An 8,521-nucleotide genomic window follows, 5' to 3' on the forward strand; every position below is an offset into this window, starting at 1 on the left:
GGATAGGCACGGGGGTCCCTGCTAAGGATAGGCACGGGGGGCCCCTGTTAAGGATAGGCACGGGGGGCCCCTGTTAAGGATAGGCACGGGGGGCCCCTGTTAAGGATAGGCACGGGGGTCCCTGCTAAGGATAGGACGGGGTCCCTGCTAAGGATAGGCACGGGGGCCCCTGTTAAGGATAGGCACGGGGGGGGGGCACTGCTAAGGATAGGCACGGGGGGGCCCTGTTAAGGATAGGCACGGGGGCCCCTGTTAAGGATAGGCACGGGGGGCCCCTGTTAAGGATAGGCATGGGGGGGCCCCTGTTAAGGATAGGCATGGGGGGGCCCCTGTTAAGGATAGGCATGGGGGGGCCCCTGTTAAGGATAGGCATGGGGGGGCCCCTGTTAAGGATAGGCACGGGGGGGCCCCTGTTAAGGATAGGCACGGGGGGCCCCTGTTAAGGATATGCATGGGGGCCCCCTGTTAAGGATATGCATGGGGGGCCCCTGTTAAGGCTATGCATGGGAGTCCTAGGAACCTTTAGCTACACCAGCGACTGAGGGATAATGTTCTTGTACAGATTTTTTTCACTTGTTTACCAATTGCCACAAACTTGATTGAATTACAGAAGCATTCCCCCCGATCTTACATGCCTACTGTCCCGGAGACTCATGAATTTCCCCCTGACTCCTGGCAGATTAGGACATCCATTGACAACAGCTAGTAGTAACCAGCTACAGAAAGGCTGGAAGGGGGAACAGCGTATATTATATACAAGCTGAGACGGGACAGCTAACAGGTTAGGAGCCACTGAAAGAGTTGCAACAATATGCAGGAGTGGAGTCTAGGGACAAAAAGCCCAAGAAGAAGGTGGGCAATGTAGCTGGAGCAGAAGTGCTAGGTAGTGAGACAGGAGGTAGAATGGCTCAGCTTACAAGCTAAGGGAGGGCAAACAGACAGTAGACACAAGAGATGAGCTGGTGAAGGGGAACTGGGGATGCAGGATGAGAGAGATTGAGGTAACCAAACATGGTGAAATGGTTAATTGGATGGCTGGAAGACTTTTAAGAATAGGTCATATAGCAGGATTATCATGTTCTACTTGATCTTGAAATATGTTCACTTTCGATTTGTGTTAAGATGCATTCCTCATGTCAGTTTTTATATTCTTTGTTGGTGTTAAAGATTTGCATAAGGTTGTGACATTTTTGTCATTGCCCCCTTATTCTTTCTAACCCGGCCACGTTTGCTTTGTACATTTTATGGGCAGGGATCAGTTGTAAAGGTTTAGATAACTTTAGATATGCAGTTATTGTGATCTATTAATTGGCAAATTTGGTGATGAAAGAAGGTCATCACTCTTAGAGGAACCTTAATGAAAATATGTCTATCGGCCTCTACTTTGAAATGTAGCTGGTTGTGTCCGATGATCTTATATTTTATATGTGTAGTTATCTTGTACCTGGGCTTTTTTTTAATACTTGCTAAAAGACCACTCCCAATTTTTTTCTTCCTTTATTTAATAAAGTCTGTGTCTTGAGCTAAAATGCTATAAAAACATGGTAGAATAGACAATCAGGCAGTTCTATGAAACATGACTGTTTATGACACATAATCAAACTGCTAAAATGATTTGGAGGAATATAGTTTAGAAGGTGATTTGTGTGTGTTCAATCCTTATTTATTTAGAGTGGTGTAAGTTGTTATGATTGGATGTTGTATGAACATAGATATGGAGTATGTAAATTGTCTTTGAAGAATTTGTACCTAGTCCCTCCTTTTTGCATTGGTGTTGTATGCAAAAGATACAGGTGGGCCTATTTACCCTGGCCATTTTCCTTGTTGTGTGTCATTGTGCTACAAATACTAAGGCTCATCTGCAAATGTTTTACAATGTCGCATGTCTACTTTTGCTTGATGCACCTGTCTCTATGGGTATATACATGGGTTTGCTACTGTGTCTGTGGAGGCACAAAGGATAGCCCCAGGAGCAGAGTGGATCAAGGTTATCTTTGTGAAATAGGTGCATGAGTGCACCAAAATTAGTGTAACTCTTGTGTGACATCTCACTTGTACTTTCCTCTGCCCTGCCTAGCTCTCTGGCGTTGGTATAAATGATCAGAGGGTCCGCACATGCATTTTTCCAACAATGTCTCTTTAAGGCAGTGTTTCCCAAACTCAGTTCTCAGGGACCCCTAACAGTGCATGTTTTCCATATCTCCTTGCTGAAGCACAGGTGTATTAATTACTGACTGACCCAATATAATTATACCACCTGTGGATCTGTTACAATGTGTCAGTCAGTAATGAGTACACCTGAGCTCCAACAAGGAGATATGGAAAACATGCACTGTTAGGGGTCCCTGAGGACTGAGTTGGAAAACACTGCTTTAAGCATACTTGCCAACTCTCCCGGAATGTCCGGGAGACTCCTGCATTTTGCGAGAGACTCCCGGGCGAGTGTGGCAATCTCCCGAATTCTGCCCACTTCCTAGTGAAGTGGGCAGAATTAGATCCCAAACGCCGCGATTCCCGCTGTCAAATGATGCAATTTGCGTCATGACGTCACAGGGGGCGGGGCTGAAATGACGCGATTTTGGCCGCCCCGCCCCCTCACGCCCCCCTCCACTGGCTGGCTCCCGGAAGGGAGCTGAAGAAAGTAGGTAAGTATGGCTTTAAGGTGTTGGGCCACAGGTGTGGTAACGTAGGGTGCAGTGCAAACAGATGTCTCAATGATTTGTGCTTGAGACCATCTTTATAAATGGGTCATTCCACATCAGATCACCCCCCAAAAAATGAAATGTGCACCACCCATCTCAGATTTGTTTGAAAATTTTTTAGTTAAGAGAGGATATCAAAATAACTTTCTGCCAAATATTTTGACTATCTGACCATTAGTTGATTAAATATTGATTTTTCAATTTATTAAATAGTTTACTAATCGCGGCTTTATCTAGTTTATTTGAAGTATCACGGGTGTTTATTAAGGAATCGCCACAAGATTTGGACCCTTAAGGTAAATCTTCTGGCCGAATCCAAAAATCCAAACCAAATTACTTTATCTACCTCACATTTTGCGTTACGGCAAAAACGCACATGTTTCAAATAGGATTAATAACACTTGGTTCAATCAACAATAGGGATCCCTTTTTTTTGGGGGGGGGGGGGGTGGGGGGGTGTTTATAAAAGGTATACATTACTACCACAAAAAAGCCAGCAGGGTACTCTGTTTCATAGTGGAGAAAAAAAATAATGAAATTGATGCTCGATTACTGCTGTACAGCATACATAATTTGCACATTGTTAAAAACCATACCAAAAAAGTGAACTAAACTGAGGCAATGGGATAAACCTCCCATACAGGAAATGAAACCAACAGAAACTGATGGGAAGGGGATTCCCTTTAGAGAAATCAAAACTGAAACTTTCCAGAGAGAGAGAGGGAGACACAGAAAGAGTCAATCATGGCAGCTGCTCATGAAAAGTGCACATTTGGTAGTCTTTAAAATACGGACTGTCATATTACTGTCTACTCAAAAACCATTGGATTACATAGCTGGGACCACTTTACAGATGAAGAAAAATAACATTTGATTCTGAGAACTGAAGTTTCAAATATAAACTCTTTATTTTTTCGCTCCTCTACACTCCAGAGCGATACTTGAGTTGCAAATAACAGTGAAATAAATATGTACATCTCCTTTCTTCCTCCAGCACACTTACTCAGATCTCCTCTGTGGGGGCTTTATTCCGTGCTCTTTCTGACCCTCCTGGGATTCTTTCTCTTGCAGCCTCTTCACTCACCCCTGGGGCTATAACACCCTTGCTTGTGTACTCTCTGCCCCTCAAGATCATATAAAATACTGCAGCAATCCTTTCCATGAGGTACTGTATAGACTCACCCCTCTCTAGACACGGAGGGCCTGATTCAGCAATGCACTTGTCTGACGATTTTGAGCATATCGAATGCATAATCACTCTGTGCATGCCCAGAAGCTGAACATACACCAGTAAACGTAGCCCTGTCCGATCCGACGTCGAACACAAAGGACACTTACTTCAGCCAAACTCAAGCACATGCTGCTTCAATCAATCTCTAGGCAAAGTTATTTGCTTTTGTACCATATCTCTTGCTCTAGCTACAGGGCTAGTCTAGGTCCTTAGTACTTGTCATGAGTGGTATACATGCTACAACATATATTTGCAAAAAGGAGCAACTTTCTAAATATATTTTATGTTCAGTATACATTAATAACATCCTAATGAATGTATTTCATGGGAAAAAAAAGTTTTTTAAAAAATATATTTTTTCTTCATGCATTCTTTTGCGAATTTATAATCCACAGTGTTGGACGTCAGTGCCGGATGTATGCTGCAGTGTCTTCTGTAGTAGAGCACAGCAGACCTTCACCTGAATTCATCAGCGTTCGGATCTTCAAATCCATTCCTTGTTGAATTCGGGAGCGTGCAGAGCTGATTTATGTGCGTTTTAAAACAAATGCACGTTGCTTTCATTATGCGTGCCTTGATGAATCAGGCCCGGAGACTCTATGGGGGAGATTCAGTTGCTGACGATGTGCCACGCGGACTTCATCGCAATGTCTGACTGCGCACATTGCCAGCCAATCGTAATCTCTGCTCAAAAATGAGCGGAGATTTCTGCCATAACATCGGTGCAGTGTGTCTCGGTGGATGTTCCGGTGAAAACATTGCGTTGAACTGAATCTCCCCCTATATGACAGATCCTCATTGCTACCTCTATTATTTGGCTCCACTCTGCTTTGGCAGCGACCCACCTTATTTATAGAGGTACCCCATTTTTTATGTTCATGGGTTCTTATTATTATAGGGACTCCTTCTTGTGGCTCTCTGAACTTGGGGTCTCCTTCCCCTCCTTATATGCAGCCACACCCTGAGATAATTCCTCCCTCCAATCTGTCCCATGTCACTCATATTCTCTCGGTTATGATGTATTTTGGCATCTCTTGGCAGCAGGCCATGGAACCACTTCTCATTACCTGGGGCCCCGGGACCCCCTCCCCTCTGCCCTGGGACCCACTGTCAAGAAACTTAACTGATCAATGCTCCTGCTCCATTCTGACAGCCGCGCGGGACTTCCATGTTTCGGCACTAGCGATCATGTGACCTCCGGTGGGGAATTCAAACTTCCTCTTCCTATTAAAAGAAGCAGCAGGTTACCCAGCGTCTGACTCCCCTGTGCCTTGGTACGTTTCTCCTTGAGATTTCTGCCTGAATACTGCTGACATCTGCTTTAAGTGTACCAGACCTCGGCTTGCTATTTGACTGCTCCAGATTGTCCCTGTCTACTGCTGTCATTTGATCGTGTACCTGTCCCTGGCCAGCCGGACTCGGCACATCTCTTCTGAGCTTGTCGCAGATACTACTACTTTATTTAATTTGGTCTCCTATAGCCGTTTCCTCCCACCTGTCTCTTACATCAGTGGGCTGAACCAATGGCTGCGACCTGCGGTCTTCCGGCCGCTAAGTCTATCCCACCTTGCGGCAGTTCTTGGTGAAAACCAGGGAGGCCATTAAACTCCGCGCCTTGCTAAGCCAGCACTAATACTGATTGAGAGTACACCCTTGTGCATAACACCCACACACTTCTCCTCAGCTCTTACACATCCTTATGTTTTCCACCACCTCTGAGGTGACAATTGAGCTTTGTCCTACAGCAATAAAAACTTTCAAACACCTAAAAGTGACACATTTGTAGCCCCTCTACGCCTGTGGTGTGGTGTTTGTACATGCTCCTGGGCTTTTACGTCTGGAATCACTGTTCACTCATCACCCGAATCTAACTCTGTCTCCTTTACCTCAGGATATAGGGTGTCCACACAGGTAGGAGCCTTGCTGTCAGGTGCCGTCCCGCACTCTTACCTGGTGCTGGGACGGACGCCTTCTCAACTACCGCAACGGGACGTCACTCCCGGCCCCACAGGAAGTTTGGGCGCACGTGCCCGAACATCGCGTCTCGTTGCTAGGCAATGGAGACGCTAAGCAGCAGTTCCTGTCGGCGGTCAGATCAGCTGACCGCCGACCTCCACTCCACCAATGGTAAGGCTGGCGCCACTATTTTAACCAGACTCTGGCATCACTAAGGTGCCAGAGTATCTAGTCTATAGCTTGTCTCTAGGCTCCCCTGCTTATTACTTATATCTCCTGCCTGCATCTCCCGGATTTGACCTTTGCCTGCTTGACTACTCTTCGGATTCTCCTTGGTTCCTGTTTTGATCTCCTGGTTCTGACCCTCGGGTTCCTGACGATTCTCCTGCCTGTCTCCTCTGTACTTCGTTGCCTGCACGGATGATTCATCAGGAAGTCTTCGTCTCCTGCAGGTGCTGGCTTCTTTTTCGAAAAGAAGGACAGAATGTTACGTCCTTGTATTGACTATCGACAGTTGAACGCCCTAACCATTAAAAATATATACTCTCTTCCTCTCATCACTAAGTTATTTGATCGGATTAGTGGCCCCAAAATCTTTTCAAAGCTGGATCTATGGGGGCTTACAATCTAATCCGAATCAGGGGGGGGGGGGGGATGGGTGGAAAACTGCCTTCAGTACCTGCGATGGGTAGTTTGAATACTTAGTGATGCCCTTCGGGCTTTTTAATGCTCCGTGCGGTGTTCCAGTCCTTCATTAATGAAGTTTTTACATGGAACGGTGGGATAGCTCCCACCGGTCCCATGTAAAGGAGGTCCTCTCCCATCCCCGTGCTAACCAGTTGTTTTGCAAACTTGAAAAATGTGTATTTGAATTTCCTCAAATTTCATTCTTGGATTATATCGTTTCCAGCTCAGGTCTCTAGATGGATCCAGAGAAACATTCTGCTATCTTAAACTGGCCTCAGCCCTCTGGCTTAAAAGCTGTGCAATGTTTTATTGGTTTTGCTAATTACTACAGGCAATTTATCTGTCACGGTTGGCAATGCTGGAAATTAGATCCCTAGGCTCGCTGGCATGGCTAGGCCCACCAACGGGAGCGGAGTCTAACAGGAAGGTGGTTTTCACCAGGGACCCACACAAGGAAGTATGGTCTTAGTGGCACCAAGCCTGCAGGTCACGGTCCCACGAGTGAGTGAACAGTAGAGTGATGTGGAGGAGCTGGGAGAAGCTTGTAGGTGACACTAGTACCAGCAGGTAAGTGGTGGAGACACTGGAACAATGGTAATATAATGACGGCCACAGAGATGGATGCAGTGATCGTGACTCGGGACTGCAGCAGAAAAGTCACAGGAACAGTAGCAGCTTGAAAGGCAGTAGAGAGAACCGATGCTGATACGATGTAGTATTCAGAAGGTGATAGCCGAGATACTTGGAACAGCGGAGATTCTATACGGACCACAAGCTGAGGACTGACAGTGGTAACTGTGGTAACTCGGGACAACAGCTGAGGAGTTACAGAGGCAGTAGCGGCTCAGAAAGGTAGCGATGAGAGAACTGAAGCTGTCACGATATTGTACTCGGGAGATGGTAATAGAGATACTTGGAACAGTGGTAGTTCAACACAGGCTACGAGATGAGTCGACTGTCAGGAGCAAAAGCAAAGCACAAGGAGAACAGGAACCAGAACCACAGGCTGCAGGAAGTGAGCTTGAAGAACAGGCATCAGACAGGTGAATCCAGGAGGTTTAAATAGTGCTCCAATATCCCAAGGCCAATGAGGAAAGGGAGGAGGTCCTGAAGGAGAACAGACTGCATCTGCGCAGATCTAGCAGTATAGTAACATATATTATGTGAGTTTGACACCTGGACATGCCGGTTTCATGATCTGTGAGAGGCAGGTAACGAAACAGGTGCCCGTATGCGGGACCGGAGCGTGACATTATCAAGCACGTTTACACATTGATTGCTCCCATTACCGCACTGACCCAGAGGTCAGCCAACCCAAGAAACTGGACCCCTGAAGCCATCGCTGCATTTGCCACTCTGAAGGAGGCTTTCGTTTCTACCCCTACCCTTAATCAGCACAACCAAGAGAAACCTTTTCTTCCGCAGGGTGGAGGCAGTCTGAGTAGGGTCTGTTCTCTCGCAAAAATCCCCTTCGGGGGATCTCCATCCCTGTGGGTTTGTTTTGTAGAAAATTCTCTGTCAACATAATTATGGGATTGGTGACAAAGGATTGCTAGCTATTAAATCTGTGCTTGAAGAGTGGCGTCATCTTTTAGAGAGAGCTTGTCATCCATTTATGGTTTTCACCGGCCTTAAAAATCCTGTCTACCTTAGGGATGCTAAGTGTTTGAACCCCCGTCAGGCTAGGTGGTCCTCGTTTTTAGCTTGCTTTGACCTTAAACTTACCGTTCCAGTGCTCAGAATTCCCGGGCGGATGCCCTATCTCGGTTATTTGCAGAGTCCGATCTCAATCCTACCTCGCATATTTGAGGCATCTAGTATTGTAACCCTTGCAAGGACTTCATCTACTTGCAGCATATCATCGGAAAATGGTACCAGTTCTGCAAGTTGGGGATAAGGTGTGGCTCTCCACACTTAACCTTAGGCTATGGGTAACCTCTATGAA

Source organism: Mixophyes fleayi, chromosome 3 (assembly GCF_038048845.1).
Source record: "Mixophyes fleayi isolate aMixFle1 chromosome 3, aMixFle1.hap1, whole genome shotgun sequence".
Lineage (NCBI taxonomy): Eukaryota > Metazoa > Chordata > Amphibia > Anura > Limnodynastidae > Mixophyes > Mixophyes fleayi.